The sequence below is a fragment of the Benincasa hispida genome, chromosome 4 (genome assembly GCF_027475165.1).
Source record: "Benincasa hispida cultivar pf3 chromosome 4, pf3_genome.v1.1, whole genome shotgun sequence".
In the NCBI taxonomy this organism is placed as follows: Eukaryota; Viridiplantae; Streptophyta; class Magnoliopsida; order Cucurbitales; family Cucurbitaceae; genus Benincasa; species Benincasa hispida.
Genome location: NC_143481.1, coordinates 5,009,882 through 5,033,452, shown reverse-complemented (window position 1 = coordinate 5,033,452; position 23,571 = coordinate 5,009,882). Strand labels below are relative to the sequence as shown.

The 23,571-nt window shown below is 34.3% G+C and overlaps 1 long non-coding RNA gene and 2 pseudogenes across 1 annotated transcript; 2 read left to right on the top strand and 1 right to left on the bottom strand.

Annotated features, from left to right (window-relative positions):
• Positions 1-6,263: 6,263 nt before the first annotated feature.
• On the bottom strand, positions 6,264-15,315 carry LOC150036420 (uncharacterized). The gene is made up of 2 exons (XR_016529063.1): positions 15,018-15,315; positions 6,264-6,566 (listed from the first exon to the last, which is right to left on the bottom strand). It is a non-coding gene; the product is annotated as an uncharacterized LOC150036420 (long non-coding RNA).
• A 1,922-nt stretch (positions 15,316-17,237) lies between these two features.
• Positions 17,238-21,191, top strand: LOC150036419 (uncharacterized; annotated as a pseudogene).
• A 2-nt stretch (positions 21,192-21,193) lies between these two features.
• Positions 21,194-21,647, top strand: LOC150036418 (uncharacterized; annotated as a pseudogene).
• The last annotated feature ends 1,924 nt before the right edge of the window (positions 21,648-23,571 follow it).

Genomic DNA, 23,571 nt, shown 5'->3' with positions numbered 1-23,571 from the left:
TATCCCTAGCCAAAGAATACTGGCTTAGATCAGGCACAACTTCAGTATTCACAGTATGCTCATTTAAGTTTTCCTCTTCTTCTTCTTCAGTTTCATTAGGAGGGTTATGGCTAGTGGAAGAATCTGTAGGTGTCTCCACCTCAATCTTAGCAGTACTAAGGCTATTAGGAACTTCATAAGTTGTCTTTTCTTTTTGCATAAATATCTTTTTTTCTCTCTAAAAGTGACATCCCTGCTTATGACAAACCTTTTCTCAATAGAATTCCACATCTTAAAGCCTTTGACACCTTCTGAGAACCCAACAAACATACACTTTACTGCTTTAGACTTTAGTTTCCCCTGATTTTGGTGAATATAGCCAACACATCCAAATACCCTTAGATTTTCTAGGTTAAGTGGATGTGTGGTCCATTTTTCTTCAGGAGTTAGAAATTTTAGGGAGGAATGAGGACACCAATTTAAGGTGTACACAATGTAGCTTGCTGCCTTAGCCCAATATTTTTCATTAAGTATTTCATCTGAGAGAAGACATCTAACCCTTTCCATGACTGTTCCATTTAGTCTTTCAGCTACTCCATTTTGTTGAGTGAATCTAACAGTCTTATGCCTAGTTATTCTTGTTTCTTTACAGAATTTGTTAAACTCTTCAATATAAAATTCTAGTCCATTGTCAGTTCTTAGGTTTTTAATTTCTTTAGAAATTTGCTTCTTTATCATGAGTTTCCATTCCTTAAACCTATCAAACACTTGGTTTTTAGTTTTAAGGAAGTAGACCCAACTTTTTCTAGAGAAGTCATCAGTAGAAAAAAGTAAATACTTTGAGCCACTTAGGCTAGGTGTAGGAGTTGGACCCCATAGGTCAGAATGTATATAATCTTGGATAGCTTTTGTGGCGTATTGTGCTTTAGTGAAACTTTGCCTTGTGGCTTTTCCTAAAACATAGTGTTCACAAAAGTTTAGATTTTATGAGAGACCTTTAGGTAGAATCCCTTGTTTAGATAGGACTTCTAGGCCTTTAACACTAATGTGAGATAATCTCTTGTGCCAAACATCAGCCTCTGCGATCTCATTTGTGGTGGCAACATATGCCCTTGTCATCATTTCAACTCCTTTGACCACAAATAAGTCATTTATCTTTTCCCCAACTAGTATCACCTTAGAATCCTTTAGCACCTCAAAGGTTCCTCTTTTACCCCTGTACTCACACCTAATTGCATCAAGCATACCTAAAGAGATTAGATTTCTCTTAAGAAGTGGAACATATCTCACATTCCTAAGGAGTTTAATAGTTTCATCCTTAAGTTTCATAGAAATAGAGCCAATGCATTCTATCCTACAGCCTTGGTTGTTTCCCATATAAACCATTTCTCCTTCAGTTTCTTTAAAGGTGTTGAACCATGGTCTCATTGAGGTCATGTGGTAGGTGCATCCAAAATCTAGGACCCAATCATGTTTTCCTAGAGGATTTACATAGTTGGATTTGTCTAAAGTTGAGGCTAAAGCATCTAAGTAGATACAAGAACTTTCTACAACATATGTTTCGGGCTGTTTGCCTTTTGAGTCATTTTCTTTCTCTTGGTTCTTTCTTTTTAAGATAAAACAATCTTTGATTAAATGTCCTTTCTTTTTGCTATACTTACACTTTATTTTCTATTTAGACTTATTATCATCTGAGTTATGTGGTTTTCTGTTCTTTGAATGATTTTGTTTAAAGTTTTCTTTAGCAAATAACCCTTCACCACTAGGATGATCCTTTTTATCAATCTGTAACTCTAGTTCTTTAGTTCTTAGGGCTGAAATTATAGTATCAGTACTTATACTGTCCCTTCCATATTTTAGAGCATTTTTAATTTCTTTATAGGGTTCAGGCAAAGAGTTTAGAAGCACATAGGCCTCATTTTCATCACCACGTTTTTCTCCTAGAGTTTTGAATTCAGCAACAATTTTCTTGAACTCATCTAAATTATCAGTTAAAGTTTTTTATGAATCCATTTTAAATGTACAGAATTTCTCCCTAAGGTACATTTTACTAGGAAGATCTTTGGTAGCATATAATTCTTCTAGTTTAGTCCATATCCTATGGGCAGTTTCTTGATCTAAAACTTGTCTAAAAAACTGTCACTAAGGTTTAGAACCAACGTACCATAAGCTGCCAGCTCCCAGTCTTCTTTTTCTTGAGTTGTCACTGTAGCAGAGAGTGTTAATGGGTCAAGGAGGGCTCTATAAGCTTTCTACTGGCCGAGAATTGCCTTGATTTTGGCCTTCCACAGGGCGAAATCTCCTTTGCCATCGAATTTCTCTACTTCGAATCTTGCTACTTACATCTTGGAATGAAAAACTTGAATCTTGAATCTTCAAGAATTGCAATCTTGTATGTCTTTTTCTCTGATACCACTTTTTTGGGCCTGCTTTCTGTTGATTATAAACTAAAAGCCCAAATGATGAATCTAGTGGCCCTGCTTTGCTAATCCAATTCGTGAACCCAAGAATTTTGCTCCAAATTAAATTTGGTTTGGTAGAGTTCTTGGATATCCTTTTTCCACGAACTTCCAGCTGATGTGCTCCACGTGGTTCGCTCCACTATCCCTTTCCTGATGGAAGCGAATGAAAACTTTTATTATGATGGGATTTTTTCAGAATTAATTTCTCTCTCTCTCGTTCTCTCTATCAAATTTGCAGAGCTTCTCTAACCCTAATCTTTTCTGTTTGTTTCGTGCGACTGCTTGAGTAAACGATCGACGATGAAGAACGTGCAATCTTGTAAAAGAAAAAAGGAAGAAGAGTTCTACACGATGATATACGTGGTTCGGCAAATGATGCCTACATCCACGGGAAGGAGAGGAGATTTTATTCAAGAGCTAAGTCACTGCTTTTTCTTTTACAGATTTCAAGCTTTCTTGAAGCTTTGTATGTTGTATGCTACGAAATTTGTAAATGATGAGTATTTATACTATTTTCTTATACAAGTAGTTACAATAACAAACTATAAAAGTTAAAGAAATGTGAAGAGCTGTTGAATATGTTGAATGTTTGAGCTTATTTTACTTCACAAGGCTTGCACTGAACTTGTGCGTGAAGGAATGTGTTATGCTGAATGGATGTGGTACAGGCGTGTGCTGAAGCTGTGAGTGCAAGCGAGTGAAGGTTGTGCGGGCAGACATGCGAAACGCTAGGCGCAATGGGCACTAGCCGTGCGTTAGCGCGCTAGAAAAACACATAGGACATGCAATGGGCATATGGGTTGCAATGTTGGCCGCGTGACTAAGGCTTAACTACTCAAGATTTGTCTAAATGTTGGATGCATAAGAGGTATGCGTTGAAAAGGAAATAGATGTTTTAGCTGAATGTTAAGATAGTTTATGTGAGTTGGTCTCACAAGGAAGCCATAAGCATTGGTTAAACATGTTTTTCATTTACATAGGGTTAACGCCAATAGGAAGGGATTATCAACCCTAGGAGAAACGTCCAAGGCTGTGAGTGATAAAGTTGATGTTTTTCAAATGTTTTAGTAACACATGTTTTACTTAAATGTTTAGACTAATGCTTGTCTATATGAATGTTAAAATGATTTTCAAGCAAACTATGTTTCATGAAGCCATTAACGCATGCTAGTTTTAAAGAAGTTTATGAGCATGACTTAAGTACTTCAATACTTATATTTCAAGAAGCATGCGTTAGAAGTGATGCTTATTAGCAAAAATGTTTAAGCATATGATTTATGATGCTATTCTTTCAAAGTATGAATTACTTCACAGTACGAATTTTATGATGACTATTAGAACTCGATACTGAAGGACAATGAGAAGGTATCTGGGTAGTAGTACCTAAGGTATGATGGTACTTAAATATTACCACGTACATGAAGGTAGACCGACGTTGGTTGTGTTGAGAATACTCCACACCAACTAAGATATAACGTTGAGGGATTGAGCAAAAGGGTTATCTCTCAACTTAAGATTATGTTAAGCTATGTTTTAAGCTATGCTATGATGAAAATTTTTGATTGAGTTTGCTTGGCAATTTTCAATTTTAAAGCATGTTATTTATTAATCATTTACTGGGCTAGTAGCTCACTCATTTAAATGTTTTCCTTCTCCCAGATAGTGGTCATCTCCCTAGAGGATAACTGTACTGCTGCTTTGTCACTTAAAGACTCGGTTGGAAGAGAAAGTTTAGGTGTTTGTTATGTAAATATTTGTACACGTGTCATCATATTAGGAACTAGTATTGAGTGTGGGACCCACCGAACCTTATTTCTGTTTATGTTATGAGTTTGCTATGTATGGAATCCTAAAGTTGTTTTAAATGTTTTAAGTTCCGCTAGCTCTTGAATGTTAATCATGTTTTCCAGGGCTTCCTAAGTAGGTTAAACAGGCTTGTTAGACAGTAAGTGTCATAAAATGGTTGGTAATTGTTGTCGTCACATTCTCTTCTAGATTAAAAGGGTGATCTGGAAAGGGGTGTGACAGGCTTCTACTTCAAAATGGATGATTTATCAAACAAACGTTGGTTAAAGATACAATATGAATTCCTTCCAGACTTCTGCTTTAATTGCGATCGTATTGGTAATGCCGTGAAGAATTGGCCCTTTCAAGCTGACGTTCCCGATGGTAATTCCTTTAAAAATTACCAATTTGGCTCTTGGTTGAAATTCCAAGGAATCACTAGGTCGCTTAAAAAATCCTTCCCCTGTTCCTAAACCTGCTGAAGAAGAGGTTTCAAGATCTAATCAGTCCATTTCCCCACAGAAAGAATAACCTAATCTTGATTTGAATAAATGTCCCCCAGAGATTATTGAAGCTAATGAGCAAGTAGAAATATTTGCTTCTAAACACACGGTTCTTAATGCTTTGAATACGACAGTCGAAGAAGTTACCATGGTTCACCATGAAAAAGTACAAGCCAAATAGTCCATGGAAGTATTCAATCACAATTCTACTACCACTTTGAAAGATTTTGATCTAGACTCTCCCTGGCATCAACTTATTAAGAATGAAGAATATTTCAGAAAAAAAAGGCCCCATTCTCTAAAGGTCAAATTCAATCTTGGAAGAGAGAGTCAAAAGCAAACAGTGAGAGTTTTGGTAATGTTTCTCAACCTATACTCTCAAAACGTAAACCTATAGAATTGGAGAGCTCTAGCACTAGTAAGAGAAGTAGAAGCAATGAGATAAGACAATCTGAAATGTATTACGACAATAACTATTTGGAAGATGCTGCAAAACAGCTCTACTGGGAACAATGAGTGTTCTATGTTAGAATTCTTGGGGATTAAGCAACCCTGGTGCGTTCAAAAGCCTAAGAGAGCTCATTAGAGAGAGAAACTCATATATTCTTTTCATTTCTAAAACCAAATGTGGTAGAGAGATAATAAGTCACATTAAAATAAAAGGTAATTTCCATGGTTGCTTAACTGTAAAAGTGAGGGTACAAAAGGGGGTTATGTCTACTGTAGAAGAACCATTTTGATGTTTCCATTAAGTCTTTTTCTTCATACCACATTGATTCTGTTGTTTCATGGAAGGATAAAAAATGGAGGTTCACGTGAATTTATGGTTACCATGAAAAGAATAAGAAAAAATTCACATGGGAGATGATCAGAAGACTGTATTCTTTTGATTGTTTCCCTTGGTTGTTAGGTAGAGATTTTAATGAAATACTAAGGGGTTATGAAAAGTCAGGGGGGCCTCTCAGAGATAGAAAAAGTTCAGTTAATTTTCGTCAGTGTTTAGATGACTGCCATTTATCTGACTTGAATACTACCGGGGATGTATTTACTTGGAGCAAAAGAAGAAAAGAAGGAAATGCATGGGAAAGATTAGATAGATTTATGTGCAACGAAAGTTTTCAAACCCTGTTTAATAGATTAGATGTTATTCATCTTAGTTGGTTACAATCAAACCATAGACCAATTGAAATACAATTAAAAGAGTGTTACAATTGGCACCACAAAAAAAAAAAAAAAAAAAACCAAGTATAAATTCAAATTTGAGGAATGTTGGACGTTACACCATGAATGCAAGGAAATCATCTCAGAAACTAGAGAATGGGAAGCTGGAAAAGAGCGTACACATTCAAATCTTGGCAATTATGCAACAAGACTAAGTAGATGGGGTATCAACCTTAATTGAAGATTAAAAAAAAAAAAAAACGCATTGTCACACTCCTTCATAGATTACCCTCTAAATCCGAGAAGAGATGTGAAGACGATAGTTACTAGCCCTCTTATGACAACTACTGCCCAACATACTCCTGTAAACCTGTTTCTCAGCACCTGATAATAGTTTATATCCCTTTATAGTTCAATATCCTATCCAGTAACAACTTAACACATAACAAGAAAATTTCATATCAAGAACATCCACATCCAAACATATACATTAGTACCAAAGGTATAAGTGTTCATATTTACAAGTTGGCTTGAAATTCTACCTTGAACCCTCTAATATGTACAGACAAAACTAGGGTTTAACATAACGCAGTGGACCACATAAACTTCGAGTTCTGAAAATCCTGAGTAGTGACTGACAGGCAGATCTGCTAGGCTTCAGGAAGTTGACTGCTACCTGGGGAGAGAAAGCATTCAAAAGTATGAGCTTAAAACGCTCGGTGAGTGACTACTTTTAAGAAACATGCTTTCATACAAAAGTAATATGACATGCCTTACATAAAACATTTACATGCTCATTTTTCAGGATTTGAAAATAGAAACTAAAAACATGAGATTGTAGCATATAAAAACCCTGAATTAAAACTCATCATTATTTCCTATAAAGCATCTCTACTCATCTGCTTGAATATGAGGGATAGTCTTTTTGCTCAATTCTTAATAACCTTAGTTGAGAGAGAACCCTTGTGCTCGATCTCATCAACGTCTATTACATAGATCATATCTTATTAGGATCCTGCCTATCTTACCATACCTTTGGTATTAGGGATCCCTAACATAACTGGAAATTTTGATACCTTACCATACCTTCGGTACCAAACATTTGGAGTAGGGTTTTTGTATAAGGCACAAAACATTTTAAACATTCCATGAACATAAAACAACATGCACAAGGAAAAATGGTTAAACTTTAAAATTTTCATGTCATCGTATAATGCCTTGTAAACATAAACATGCTCATAAATTCCTTGTAGGAACTCATTGTATTTCATAACATGGACATAAACTTACTGAAAACACATGCCAAATTCACATATAAAATTTCAATCTTTGAAATTAGGGATCATGCGATCAATATATATTTTAAGCATGCGTTGAGGAAATCATGATATAAAAACAGCATGTTAAACTGACTATGCGCTGAAAATCATTAGTAAAACTACTCGTTAGAAATCATTGTGAAAACTTGTCACTCACTGTCTTAAGCTACTTATCCAAGGGTTTGTAAGTCTCTCCTATTTGCATCTACCCTGTCATAAGGAAAAGTCCTTTGGTTAGTATCATTAGCTCCCTTTAGAGCTTAACATATAAACTTGATATCAACGCATACTACTGATCTCATCGCATCATGCCTGAGCTCATTGCATCATTTATACTTAGCCAATTTATCTTTTACTTGGCTAAATAATGGTAACTCCCTCTATCAGGTGCTTGAAAAGTCAAGAAGACATGCCTCTGTGCCTATGCAATGAACATCTACTGCATGTTTCACTGAGTGTGCCTTGACTGCTGTTACTGCTTTTCTCACAGCCACACGCCTCACGTCGCACGCACCTTACCCAGTGACTACCTCTGCTCGCATAAATCCTCACTTCATGTCTATGCGCGTCGTCGCATATCTCAACGGATCAGTTGTTTGCTTATTCTTCAAATGCAGTTGCCTGTTTATTCATCCATAACATCATTCTATATTTTAATTTTTTAATTTCATAACTTTAAATCCAGTCGTTATTTAACCACATTTCCTTATAAGAATTTGCTCATAAACATCCTAACCCTCTTACCTTAGGATTTTGAGTTGCAAATTCCTCTTAACGGGTTAGAATTCTTCTATCTTCTTAAGCTTGCCCGAGATCATTGAGGCTTGAATCCTCATAAATTTCTTCAATTTTCCAACCTTTAACTGTTTGAATCTCACCCTGGCAGCCTGAAATTGCCTTCAACTTCATCTGAGCTTCAGGTGGGCAATAGTTCTTCCTCTTAGCGTAAAGAATTTGGTGAAATAGATTTCATCTTTGTTTCATCTTTTTACACTTAGGTGTGCATGAACTTTAAGCTTAATTAAGTGTCATTGCCCACCAATCTTTAGTTAACGCTTCTAAGGTTGCTACTTAGCCCACTAACTAATTAATTAAACTGAATGCTTATCTTAACTTCATCACATAGGGCTTGCGACTACTTAAGTTCCCTGGTCATCGCTCATTTCTAGCCATCATCATATCACTTTGCCTCATACGTTCCTTACCAGCCTTGCCCGATCAACCTTCATCAACTTCCATAACAACATACGTCATCACATCACCTGGGCGATAACATCATCGCATCAGTCCACAACAACCTCGCTTGCCAAATTCTAAGCCTTTCGATTGATACTTATTTCGCGACCCTCCTAACATACTACCTTTGCATCCTCTTGAAGAGCTTGCTTAGGAAACTTGGTCGCTTGCACACTGCCTACATTGAACTTCACTAACCTCATGTGGATTTGGTCGCATACTTCCTTACCAATCTAAATCAACTCTTATTCACACGAGAGCCAACTTAACTTCTTTTATGGCCTTCACCACACTTCATGGATCATACTTAGCTATAATGCCCCCTCCTTGGACTTCTAGCCGCATAGCTTGACATGACTTTGTCGCATCAAGCTTTTTATTTTTCTTCTAAGTGTTAATTCCTCTCCATTTCACCCGAGAGCTCAACATTCCAAACTTAGAATATTTTTCTGCTCTTAAGTACCCGAGAACGTTGCTCCCTAACACTTAGAATATTTCTTCTCATTTAACCTTTACATACATACACATTAAGCTTTTTATCCATTTCAATTAATTCAATAATCATACACACATACTTATAAAAACTTAAATTCATAATTAAGAGGACTTAAACATATTAACTAGTAAAACAAGGTTAGGGGTTTACATGCATCTTTGATTGTAAAAAGGCACTGCAGGATGCATACCAATGATTTTCCGATGTTAATTTTAATAAGATCCACGACATTGAACTTGGGTTGGATTTTATTTTAAAAGATGACAAGATTTATTGGAAACAAAGGTCAAGGAAAGAATGGCTAAAATGGGGTGATAAAAGCACAAGGTGGTTCCACGAAAAAAACCTCAATCCGAAAGAAACAAAAGGAGATCAACGGGATTCTAAATGAAAAAAAAATGTTTGGACTGAAGACCCTGCAGAGATTGAGCACTGTTTTGCATCTTATTTTCAGAACCTCTTATCTACCAACCACCCAACAGAAGAAATCATTTCAAAGGCTATTCATCCTATTAATCATAGAGTCACGACTCAAATGAATACAAAACTACTTGGACCCTTCAATGAGGAAGAGATTAAGATAGTTATAGCTAACATGAGCCCGACTAAAGCTCCAAGTCTTAATGGATTCCCTACACTATTTTATCAATATTACTGGGAGATAGTGGGTAAAAATACAATTCAAAATTATTTAGATATTCTAAATAGTTCCTCCGATATTAGTTTATGGGATAAAATTAGCATTTTTTTAATTCCCAAGACAACTAATTCCACATATGTTTATGAATATCGTCCTATTAGCTTATGTAATGTATGTTATAAAATCATTTCAAAGATTATTTCTAATCGTTTGAAATGGATTCTTGACGAGATCATTTCTCCTAGTCAAGCTGCTTTTATTCCAAGTCATGCTAATTATCGGCCATGAGTGTCTTCACCAATTAAAACAGAAAAAATGGAGGAAAAATGGCACTGTTGTGATTAAACTCGATAAAGCTTATGTTAAGGTCGAATAGCCTTTTCTAAAATCTGTTATGCTTAAGTTTGGTTTTGATCCTAAATGTGTTTCTCTTATTATTGAATTTATTTGAAGGATGTGCAAACTTTTGATGCGGAAGTGGATCGTAGCCCAATTTTATTATCACAGAAACATAAAATTATAAAGGACGGAAACGATTCATACACATTTTAATACAACATGCTTTAATCAACAAAAATGATAAGAAACATAGGGTTGAAGAACACTTATCCTTGAAGACCAATAATTCTTCACGATTTCTCTCCAAATGATCTCCACGTTCTCCTTGGAACATGAACACGCCAAAATTACAGCAATGCCAAAATAGACACCATCACAAAGAAACCAAGGTATTCTCAAAGGTTGAGAATCAGAGAGAGTTTTATGGACTTCTCGTAGTAATTTTGGCAAAGGGAGAGGGAGAATTTGAGAGAGAGATTTTTGCAGAAGGATTGTCTGGGAGAGCACACACTATTCTGCATTGAATGAAAGGGGAAGATGAACCCCTAATAACCAACTCTAACACAATCAACGGTGCATTGACCCTTCATAAATTGCTTGTAAGTACAGTCGGGCCAAAATTACTGTTTTGCTCCTGTAGTTACATCTAACTCCTTTAGTACCACTGCTCCCTCTAATGAATAATAAGTCATAGTTCAACTATGACCAAACCTCTTTGGGGCCAGGAGAGGGTGTGGTGCCACATTGTTCAAGCTCTGGAATCAACTCTTAAGGGAGAAATTTCTCTACTCGCTCTAACTATGTAGGAGCAAATTCCTTCTTGTGAAGCTGCGTTCCCAGCTCCTCAATCAGACGAATCCCTAAAATGGTAGGCATATTGAGTCAGCGAAACTGGTCACTCTCACCCATGTAGATCAAAGGACTGCCTTCATTGACAGGAGTTCACAACTCACTCAGGATTCAGGTCAAGTCATCTATGGTCATCTTGGTGAAATGTAAGTCTCTTCTATCAACGGTGTTATATAGAAATACTATTCATCGCATGGTTCGGTATTATACAAACTCTTTGTATAGAATACCCCCACTCATATGTCTCCATATGAATGATCAGGATTAGATTATTTGTAGCACTTTACAACAATTGTAACAACTACAAAGTGGAGCGTATTCGTAGTGCCACCAGGATAAGGTACCCAATCTCATCTATCACTACAAATCGTTTAGGTTATCTCTTAAACATGATCCACCTATATGTCTCCACATACACGTTTAAGTTATAAAAGATAACCTTGGATCTTAGTTTAGTGGTTTTGTGGGTTAACGCTGCAGAAGAACTCTCTTCATTAATACAAGAGGCTAGTAATACGATTAACATCAATGGTTTATCTTTTTCTAATTCATGTCCAGTAATATATCATCTTTTGTTTGTAGATGATAGTTTGATTTTCTGCAAAGCTGATTAACGTAATTGTATGAACTTGAAAAGACTCTTATATTATCTTATGAAGAAGCATTAGGATATTGTATCAACTTCTCTAAATCTGCTATGATTTTCTCACCAAATACAAATACGGATAGAGATGCTTTTTTAAGCAGTATAATGGGAATCAACTGTGTAGAATACCTGTGGCACTATTTGGGAATTCCCTTTGCTCTCTCTAGAAATAAATTTAGTGACTTCAACTATATGTTAGACAAAGCATGGAAGACAGTCCAAGGTTGGAAATGTCTTTTTTTTTTTCAACAACAATGAAAGAAGTTCTCATTAAAAGCATTGGTCAAGCTATTCCAACCATTGTCATGAGTCTTTTTCAACTACCAAGAAGCTTCTGTTTGGAAATCATAAAAATTTTTGCTAATTTCTGGTAGGGTTTAACATCGAAGTAAAGAAGAATCCATTGGAAGAAATGGGGAAAACTTCATCTTCCTAAGGCTCTTGGAGGACTTGACTTTCGAGATATTGAAGGATTCAATCATGCCTTAATTGCAAAACAAGCTTGGCAGATAATTTCTAAACCAGACTTGTTGGTTACTGAGTTACTAAAAGATCTCTACTTCAGAAATGGAGACTATCTTTCAGCTAATAAAAGTACCTCTCCTTTCTATTTCTGGAAGAGCCTTTTGTGGGGGAGATATTTACTCATGAAAGGCATTAGATTTAGAGTAGGAAATGACAAACAAGTTAACATATGCATTGACCCTTGGCTCCTCATTGTTTCAACGTTCAAACCAACAATTTACAACTCTGCTTTTGAAAGCTTTAAGGTTGTTGAATTCATTACAAAATATTACAATTGGGATGTAGACTGACTTAATCAAGCTTTTCCAAAGGATATAATGGATTTAGTTTGAAAAATTCCTATAAATAGAAGATTAGACGATCAATTAATATTTTGACAAAAAAAGAGCATACGGTGTCAAAATTTGATATAAATTGTTTATGGAGAAACAAATCAGAGAAACATCCTCAAGTAGTAACCGGTTTGAAAAGATGTGGAATTCCTTATGGAAGTTGAATATCCCTAACAAAATAAAGCATTTTCTTTGGAAAGCTCTCGATAAGATAATTCCGGCAGGGACAAATTTATTAATAAAAGGATTTGACATTGTACCTTCTTGCTCGATTTGCTTCACTCTTTTGGAAACAACAAACCACATTCTTTTTCTCTGCCCTCGTGCCTAGATGATTTGGTCTTATCTATCTTTGTCCTCAATCATGGATGATGATTTAACTAAAGCTTCTTCGATAGATGGTCCTTTATTCATAATTCTGTCTTAGTTGAGGTTTTGGAGCTTATTACAATCACCTACTGGGCTATTTGGTTAGACAGGAACAATGTTCTGTTGGGTTTTACGTCCTAAAACTCATGGTTTATAAACATTATAATTTATTATGAGAATTCAATAAAGTTGTTGTTGAATATATTGTTTTTTAGAAATCCAATAAACCTAAGTCCCTTGACTATTATATGAGTACTTGAACTTTATGTGGAGACATACAAGTGGATCAAGTTCGAGTAAATAGTCAAAATGATCTATAGTATATGAATAAGGTTGGGTACGTTATTCTGGTAACACTATTGGATGCAGCCTACTCTGTAGTTGTTACAAAGAGTTGTGAAGTGCTACATACGAAGTAATCCTAATTCGTGCATGTTGAGACATGAGAAGTGGGGGTGTCCTGTGCAAATGAGTTTTGAGCAAGATCGGACCATGAAACCTGTCACTCTTACTTTATAACCCTGTTTACTGTTTAAGACTGACAATTTCAAAGCGATGACCTAGGTAACTTAACCTTAATCTTGAGCTAATTATGAACTTTTGTTTGTTCGGGATTATCCTTTGATCTGCAAACGGTGAGAGTAGACCAATTGTCTCTACTCAATAAGCTTACCATTTTGGGGATAAGACTGGATGAATAGTTGGGAACGTAGGGTGCAAGAGGGAATTCACTCCTAACCGATTAGGGTTGGTAGAGAGGTTGTTCCCTTCAAGTGTTGATTTTGGGTCTTGAACAAGAGGCCTCACCCTCTCATTGGCCTGAGAGGAATTCGATTTGTTGATTGGATCATAAATCAATTGTTCATTAGGGGATCAGTGGAACTTAAGGAACAAGAGGTAATTTCGGGGGTAAAACAGAGATTCAACCCAGCCGTTATTACGAGCAACTTGTGAAGAGTTAACTTACTAATCATGGTTATATTGAGTGGACATAATATATCTACAGTGAGGGGAGTTCAGCTATGGCCTTTAGTGGAATCACCCATTAGTTAACGAATGTGAGTTAGATCAGTCTAATGAGTTTAGCCGATTAATCTCGGATCGTTGGAGCCCATGATCTGTAGGCCCGCAAGGTCCCCTTACTAGCTCGTAAATGGATACGCTTCAGGGTAGCTTGAGAAATTAATTTGAAACGTTCAAATTAAACAAAACAAGAGAATAAATATTTAAATATGATTTAAATATATAAAGATGATTATTGTGCAAAAATTAATTTAATATTCGATATTTAATTAATTAATTTTTTAAATTAATTTATGAAATTAATTTCAGAAAATCAAAATTAAAATTAAAATGATTTAAAAGTCATTTTTTGTTTTAAAAAGGAAATGAAATTCGTTTTGCATATTTGCACATAATGGAAAAAGAGTTTTTTCCATTATCATCATCTTTATGCTCACACACAAACCATGATCTTCTCTACCTTGATTCTCCAAGCATGAGTTGCAAGTCATGCACTCCATCTCTTTGCTTGTTCATCTTGATATATAAAGAAGATTGGAGTTGTTGGAGAAGGAAGATGAATACAAAATTTTGAGAGAAAAATCGTGGTGAAGAGGTAGCTGTCTTCTTCAACTTGCTGCTGTGAGCTTCCCTTGTTTTTCCACATCTATAAGTTGTTCTTGAGTCCCACAACTTTGCCTAAAGCTCCAAGAGCATAGTAGGGAAGGCTTTGAGGTAGTTCACGTTGATATTAAGTGAAGACAGTAGCTGAACAACGATTTTCTTGAAGAGTTCTTCAAAAGTATGTTCTGAAAACTCATTTTTTATGAACAACATGCTTTAGTTTTTGCCAAAATTAGTGAATTAGAATGCTTATGGATCCTTGATACTTCCGCTGCATGTTATTTAACTCTAACATGTTCAACATAATATTCCCATTCTTGACGTCCAGCAAAAGTGCAGTTGGATTTTGAAATACTATATTGAAGTCACAAACCCCATTCTTAAAGCAGAAGAGAAAAACGCTTTGTTTGTCATAAAAAATCCCCAAAAGGTCTATTGGTCCTCTCTGTGTGATAAAAATGTGAAAAATGAATGTTTATGCGCTTAGAAATCAAACCCTCCAACAACTGGCTTAAACGCTATTTTTCTAAATGAATCAGGCTCCCTTGTTGCTGTTGTTTCAAATTCATTGATGTTTCTTTTGATCCTCCTAAAGGTTTGTGAAAATTGTGCAGAAGTGTGATTAGATCCCAACTTTTAGTTTTGCACAGAAACGTAAAATTACAGAGGATGAAAACAATATGCATTCAGAAATTTATAGCATGCTTAAATAGAAAAAAAAAAAAATTGAGGGTTTAGAAAATACTAAACCTTAAAGTCACAAAATTATTCACGTAATCCTCTCTAGTCATGATCTCATGGATCTCCTTCGAACACGAATACCAAAATGCAGCAACGCCAAATCCCAATTTGGTTGGGGACCACCACAATAAAAACCTTCGTATTCTCTTTATGGTTGGGAATCTACCAGAGGAGTGGGCTCCATAATAATTTTGGGAGAGAGGGAGAATTATGAGAGAAAAAGAAATTGCAGAGTGATTGCTTGGGAGAGTAGAGATTGTTCTGTGTCGAAACGAAGGGAGAAGAAGAAGAACATCTTCTAACCATCCCTATCCAACGATCAATTGAGAGAATTAAGGGGAGTTATTATAACTCTTTCCCTTAAAATTAAAATTAAAAAATAATTTTAATTTAATTAATATAATATAATTATATAATAACTAACTTATCATAACATATATATTATACTACATGTTATATCTAATATAACATAACCTATAGTTTATGTTACATCAAATATAATATAACATATAGTTTGAATTCTCTCATTAAATCTATAGTATTTAATATAAATTAAATTCATATTAAAATTTAACCTATAGATTTTATATGAATCCAATTCACATAAATAATATTTGAATGATATTCAAATATTTATTTCCTCTCAAATTAAACTTTATATTATAAGTATCAAATATAACTATATCACATATAATTAATTTATATTAATTATATCATATATAATTAATTCCCTCAATTAATTTGAAAATTTTCATTTTCCTGGACCATCACTCATGTGCCTCCCGAACTTTTCGGGTGGCATTGGTAGGTGAGACTTGAGAGCACTCCTAAACAAGGATAAATCGTAGGTCATTAATGATTAAAACTTTATTGATAGTGTTTTTCCATGCAGCATAGTTATCACCAGTAAGTTTATCGACAACAAGCATGTTAAGAGTAGCGGATGCCATTTTGAATATTGCTGAAAGATACAATTTATTTATATTAGTTTCATAAGCATTACCCATTTTAAACAACCAATCATTTTAGCAAAATAATTTAATGTATTTTATGTGACATTTATTTTGTAACGATGTTTCTTTGGGGTAGGGTAAAAGTCACCGTATGATGATCAGGGTAAAAGTCACTGTACGATGATCAGGATAAAAACTACCATATGTGACATCTATTTTACAATGATGAAACGTATGAGGTGTATGCCTTTGAGGCAAGCGGCTTCCTCATGCCTCAAGGCGTCGGTTTATGTGAAGAAAAAGGAGGCTTACGCCTTTGTGCAGAAAGGCGTACGCACTGATGCCTGTTGAGGCTAAGGCCTCAAATATCTGAATCACAAAATTAAATGGCTGGGCCCCACCACCAAAATTGTTTGCATGTGCAATTAAAGGGACTGGGTCCCACCACCAAAATTTTCAATCCTGCAGGCTGCAATATAGAGGAGTGGAATCGTCCCATTAACAAAATTTTGTTATTTATTTTTATTTTATTTTTTTTATTTTTATTTTTATTTTTATTTTTTGCGGTGGACGTAGAAAGGACAACAAGTTTTAAAATATAAATTAACCCAATACTAATTTAAAACCATTAAGAGATTTAGTGGAATTGATAACAACTCAAAATACCAAGTGGGAGAGTTTGTTCAATTTTGTCTACATAATTCAATCGACTTCTAAGGTTAGCTTTTTTTTCACCATTTTTATCTGTGCAATAAAATTGATTTCTGTTTACTTTTGTTATTTTTAAAGATTTTTTCCTCACTGTGCCATTTTTTTTTTTCCTTTTGTTTAAACTTCAAAAAAGTTTTTCTTAATTGATCTGTCTTGTCTTATTCTTTTGTTTAAATAGTTTTTTTCCTTAATTGATTTTTTTCCCGTCTTATTCTTTTGTTTTTTTTTTTTCGCTTTGTTTAAAGAGTTTTTTTCTTAATAGTTACGGTCTTATTCTTTTGTTTTTTTTTAACATATTGAAGTTTTTTTTCCAACTTTTAAATTTTTTATACTTACTTTTTTCCACAATTTTTTATTTCACACATTTTTTTATTTTTTATTTTTCTAAATACATAAATTTTATTATTTTTTTCTATTTTGTTCGATATATTAAGACTTTTTTTCCTAGTTTTGTGCTTTTCCTATTTGTTCCCCCATGTTTTTAGAATTGGACTTCAACTCTCTTATATTTTCCCATCTGATTTCTTAACTATGTACAAATTTATGTTTTCTTCCTAGATATGGTTGGAAGTGTTAAAAAAAAAACAAATAGTAGGACTAGGAAAGATCCAACTTGGAAGTATGGCACTAAAGTACAAGAAGGTCGAATAAGAAAATCCTACATTTATATCAAATGCAATTTTTGCAATAAGGTCATTACGGGAGGTGTCAAAAGAATGAAAGACCATCTTGAAGGAACACGTAAAAATGTTGCACCATGTTATAAAGTTCCTGATGAAGTTAAACAAGAAATTCAAGATTATCTTAAACAAGGAGAAATGGCAAATATGGCGTGTTAAAAGCAATTTGAGGACGTGGTTGAAGGGGGGCATACTATTACGGTCCAACATCAAGTAGTTGTGATGTTTCTTTGAGAGGTATTCGAGGACCAATGGATCGATATATGGTAATTGATCACAGTGGTGTTGATAATGAATATACGGTTCAAAATCAAGTTACTCTTATGAATGCAAAGGAAGTGCACAATTCTGTTTATATGGATATTGAAAGTTTTTTTTTTTTTTTGAAAATGGTATTTCGTTTAATGTGGCGAGAAGTCCTTCCTTCATAAATATGTGCCGATCCATTGGATTATATGGTCGAGGTTTGAAGCCACCGAGTATGCATGAACTAAGTTCATGGATTTTGAAGGAAGAGATGAAAATTACAAATAATATTATTCATGACATTCGCGAGACATGGGCGAACACTGGAGTTTCAATCTTATCGGATGGTTGGAAGGACATGAGAGGGATGAGTTTAATTAATTTTTTTGTAAACTCACCAAGTGGAACAGTTTTCTTGAAATCGATTGACGCCTTAGACACCATAAAAGATGGAAATTTGTTGTTTCAACTTCTTGATGATGCAGTAGAGGAAATTGCAGAGAACCTCGTAGTTCAAATGGTGACAAACAACACATCTAAGTACAAGGTAGCTAGAAAAAATTGATGGAAAGGCGAAGCATTTGTATTAGACTCTGTGTGTTGCTCATCGTCTCGATTTGATGCTTGAAAAACTTGGTGAGCTACCTCAACATAAGAATGCATTGTTAAAAGCAAAGAAGGTTAGTAATTTTATCTATAATCATGGTTGGGTGTTAGCATTAATGAGATCTTTCACAAAAAGAGAGTTTGTTCGTCTAGCCACCACTAGATTTGTTATTGTCTATTTGACATTGCAAAGTATTTGTCAATCTAAACAACCATTACAAGCAATGTTTACTTCTAAGGAATGACAAGATAGTGTTTGGGCAAAAAAACCTGAAGGAAAGGAAGTGAAGAGTATAATTTTAAGTGATTTTTTTTTGGCTCGTTGTAATGTATGCAATTAAGACAATAAAACCTTTGGTGAGTGTTTTGAGATTGGTTGATTATGAGAAGGTGCCTACAATGGGATTTCTATATGGTGCCATGGATTTAGCAAAAGAAGAAATTGCCAAGAATCTTGGTGGGGAGGAAGCAAGTTATAAGGAGATATGGAATATTATTGATGAAAAGTGGGAGTTTCAACTACATCGAAACTTACATGCGACATCATATTTCTTGAGCCAACATTTTCAATATGATGATAATTTTTCCACTCATCTGGAAATTAAATTAAGCTTATATACATGTATGGATAGGTTGATAGCAGATGAAAACGAGAGAATAAAAGTCGACCTTCAAATAGATTCATTTCGAATGAGAGAAGGATTCTTTGGGTTCCAACAAGCAATAGCCTCTTACAAGAAAAGATCTCCAGGTAAGCATCATGAAGATAATATATCATATTTTTGTTGGGAATGTCCTAGACTCGCAGTTTGTAAATTTTGTGTTAAACATTCTATTTATCAATAAAGTATTATTGAGTATGTTATTCAATAAAGTAATTGATTTTGCATTCTATTATGAAAATCCAATAAACATATCCATGGCTATAGTATGAATACTTTAACTTTATGTGGTGACATAAACGGGATCAAGTTAATAGTATATAGCCTAAATGGTCCATAAGTATATGGATGAAATTGGGTATCTCATCCTAGTAACACTATTGGATGCGACCCATTTTGTATAGGTAATATAAACGATGTGATCCATAGATCATTCATGCAGAGACATGTGAGTGGGGAAGTCTATGCAATGAGTTTGCATATTGACTGGACTACGAAATAGTCACTTTTCTTTATAACGACCGTTTACTGTTAAAACTGACTATTTCATAATAAAAGTAACCTAGGATAACTCGATCTTAATCCTGAGCTAGCTATGACCTCCTATTTATTCGAGATTATCCTTTAATCTGCATGGGTGAGAGTAATCCAACAACACTGCTCAATAAGCTGCCTTTCATTTTGTGGATAAGACCAGATCGATAGTTGGGGACATAGCTCTGCAAAATGGAATTCACTCCTATCCATTTTAGGGTTAGTAGATAGGTTATTCTCTTAAATGCTGATTCCAGGTCTTGAACAATCGGGGTTGTGCCTTCTCATGATAGAGAAGGACATGATTCATAAGTAGTATTATGAATCAAATTGTTCATTGGAGGGTCAGTGAGAACTTAAGGAACAAGATGTATTTACAGGGGTAAAACGGTAATTTTGATCCAGCTGTAATTACGAACGACCTGTGAAGGATCGACTTATTGATTACGATTTATATGGACAAAATTATATCTACAGTGAGAAAAGTGCAACTATCGAGCTATAGTGATGTGTCTTGATAGTTAACGAATAGTAATTAATCCGATTAAAGAGTTTAACGAATAGTTTAACGAATTAATTACAGATCGTTGGAGCTCATGATCTATAGGTCCATTAGATCCCTCTACTAGCTCATTAAATTGGAATAACAAATTGAGTATTGATGTATGAAATTAAGGTTATGAATTTGAAATGTTCAAATTCAATTTTATTGTTTTCGATTGAGTGTGTATGATACATTTAAAAACGTTTAATTTAATTGAAATTAAACGAAATAGGAACATCAATTAATATTTAGATTATGATTTAAATATAAAAGTGATTTGTTGGTGAAATTGATATTTTATTAATTTAATATTAAGATATTAAATTAATATTTTTCTTAATTAAAATTAATTCTAAATTAATTAAAATTAGTTTTGTTTAAATTAATTATTTTTTAATTAATTTTATAAAACTAATTTAAATAACAAAATAAAATGATGTTTGAAATCATTTTAAGTTAATGGGTTTTTTTTTCATTTTTGATAAAAATCAACTAACATAGTTGGTGGATTATCACCAAATTCCAATTTCATTTTATGATGATTTTCAAGCTGGAGCTGCCCACCATGCAACCCTGTATATTTGCATGAATTTTACCTATATATAGAAGCTCCATGCATGAAGATTATTAAGATTTCTGAGTTTTACTTGTTGAAGTGAAAACCTGAAAACCCTACACATCCCTCACTAGTTTTTCATCAATTCAACTTGATTTAAATGTTTCCACCATACGTTCCAGCTTGAGCATAGTGGAGAAGATCTCGATGGTAGTCCTCTTGAAGATTCAAGCTCTATCTTGATGATTTTTAGCTGAATACATAGAGGAAATCTTCAAAGGTAATATGTGTTTCAAACCCTCTTATGAATATCATATGAATAGCATGCTTAAAACTCAAATTAAATGTAGTTTAAGTGCTTATTGATTTTGGTTTTCCGTTGCATGATATATAATTCCATCAATTTTTATTTATTTTGGTTTCATTACTTGATGTGATATTGGGCGATGTAGTTGATTGGTGGACTCAATTCGGGGATGGAACATCAGGACTAGCAAAATTCACAATCAAAGTTTTGAGTCTTACTTGTTCAGCATCAGGGTGAATGTAATTGGAGTACATTTAATTAAGTTAGGAAGTGTTCAATTGTATTTCCTTACTTTGAAAAGAAATGTCTAGGACTTCTACAGTTAATGATAAGTTTATGTTTCATGGATAGATTCATACAAAGAAAATGAATCATTTGAGCACAACTAAGTTTATATCATGTACAATAAAAGATTAAAGGATAGACACTTGAAGCGAAAGTGTCTCAAGGAAGAAGTCGATCCATTGGTGGTAGATGATGTGCCATCTGATGATGAGTGGATCGCTGAAAATAATAGTGGGGCCACAAATTCCTTTGTTAAGTAGGATGATGATTCTAACATCAACGTGTATGAGCTTGGAGAAGGAAGTAGTTCTCAACAAAGAAGTAGTGACAAGACCAAACAACCAAATATTAAAAGTGAAGGTATATTACTTATTGAAAAGATTTAATTTAAACAAATTTCCAAAATTCATTTAGTTGTAACTTTTATTAACAAAATTTATTTCACAAATAGATAAAGGGAAGAGGCCGATGACATTGGATGAAGAGGAATGGGTAGACATTGAGAGTGACAACAAAATGAGGATGAAGCTATTAGATACGAGGATGATTCTATGAAGATCCTATTAATGATAATGATAATGATATTGAAGATGAGATTTAGATGGAACATTGAGTTTTTTTCCTTTGTCATGATTAATTACTGGAATTATTTTCTTTGTCATGATGAAGTTTGAGTATGTTAGGTATTTTTAAGTAATATTATGACATTATAAATATATAATAGAATATATTTTATGATTTAATTATGTTTTGTTAATTTAAAATGAGGCTTACGCCTCATACCGCCTCGAGGCCGCCTTTAGCCTTTTAAAACATTGGGGTAGGGTAAAAGTCACCGTACGGTGATCAGGTACCCTTTTACTAAATTAAGACTACCTCAACCAATAATTACACCAAAACAACTCTTGTTCCTGTAATTATTAGTCACCATTATTTGGTTCAAAAATTGTTAACTAGCTTAACATGTTTCTTGTAAGTGTAATCCCTCATTTTAGATTATATGCTCCAATGAGCCAACCATAGGGAAAAATCGATTGGGGCAAAAACTAAAGCAATCTTATCTATTTTTGGAGTTTGAGCAAAAATCATGCAAATGTCATCCGTAGGGGGAACACAAGCAAAGGTGTCTTGAGACTGAGTATGAAAGTTTACTATAAACTAATGAGAGAAACCATGAGATGTATTGACACACGTCCCGCTCCCACTAACTATAAACACTCTCTCCATTCACCTTGTTATTGACCTATACAAACACCACCCGTAGAGAGACACAAGCAAAGGTCCCTCAATACCGAGTATAGGTCTCACGATGTGAACTTTTAGGGAGAAACGTGATAGGAAAGATTAAATATCATATACCACATTTTCTTCCCACTTAGTGTTTTACCTAGTGTTAATTAACTTAGAAAAATACGGCTAATTATTTTTACTAAATGTGTGTTACTTTTTTCAAATGTAACATTTACTTTGGATAGTTAAACAATATTGATTATTGTTCATTCAATGATTTAAACTTTAATCAAATATTGCATGCTTGTAATAAATCTATCTGATTCACTTTCCAAGTCCGTTCCCAGGTAGAGATGTTCTGTTTTCGTCAGCTTAAATACCCCAGCCTAGACAGAACCGTCCTTAGACAAAGGTGCCTTATAGATACATTTGTATTTAATCTTTTATTATTAACCAATTTAAACTTATTAAATTGATGAAAAGATTGAACATATTTCTAATCTTATTAGAAATATTGTGATCCTAGGTCTAAAATGAATCAAATTTAAATTATTTAAAAAATGATTTGAAACTTATGTTACATTGTGGTGTGAGGAAAATGTAGTCTCTTGATATGCGTTTATTTCTACGCGTCGATGGTCATGCATTAAACTGAAGAATATGCAATATGCATTAGTCGTGTATGCGATGACCATGCGTTCCTGTCACAAGTTTTCTTGCTCTCTCGCCAAGTATAACGAGAACACAAGTTTATCGAGATGATCCAAGGTCGAACACAGGGACTTGTAACTAAATGATATTTGTAAAGTAATGCATTTAAGGCGGGTGAATAAAAATAAAAAGAAAGAAGTTAATTAACTATGTGCTACTCCTACTCCTAGCTAAACAGATCGAGTAATGGAAGTTTAACTATGAGAATTGGTAGAGATGTGGCAACTATTAATGCGTACTAAGATGCATGGAGAAGTAGAATTGTGGGATAAATTCACCGCGACATTAAGCTTGGTCGCAAGGGTAATCCCAACTCGCTATACTAACACATCACACACCTCTCGATGGTCAACCACATGCTTATATCTTTATAACGCAAGGTTGCGTTAAGCATAAGATTATTTCTATCTCTAGGAACACTACTTACTTTGCTTAGTGAGTTCCAGGAATACTGCTTACTTTGCTTAGTGAGTTCCACTACGTTGGTTATAGCTACTCAACTCATAGACAAGCATTGCGATAGTCTTGCACTAAGCAA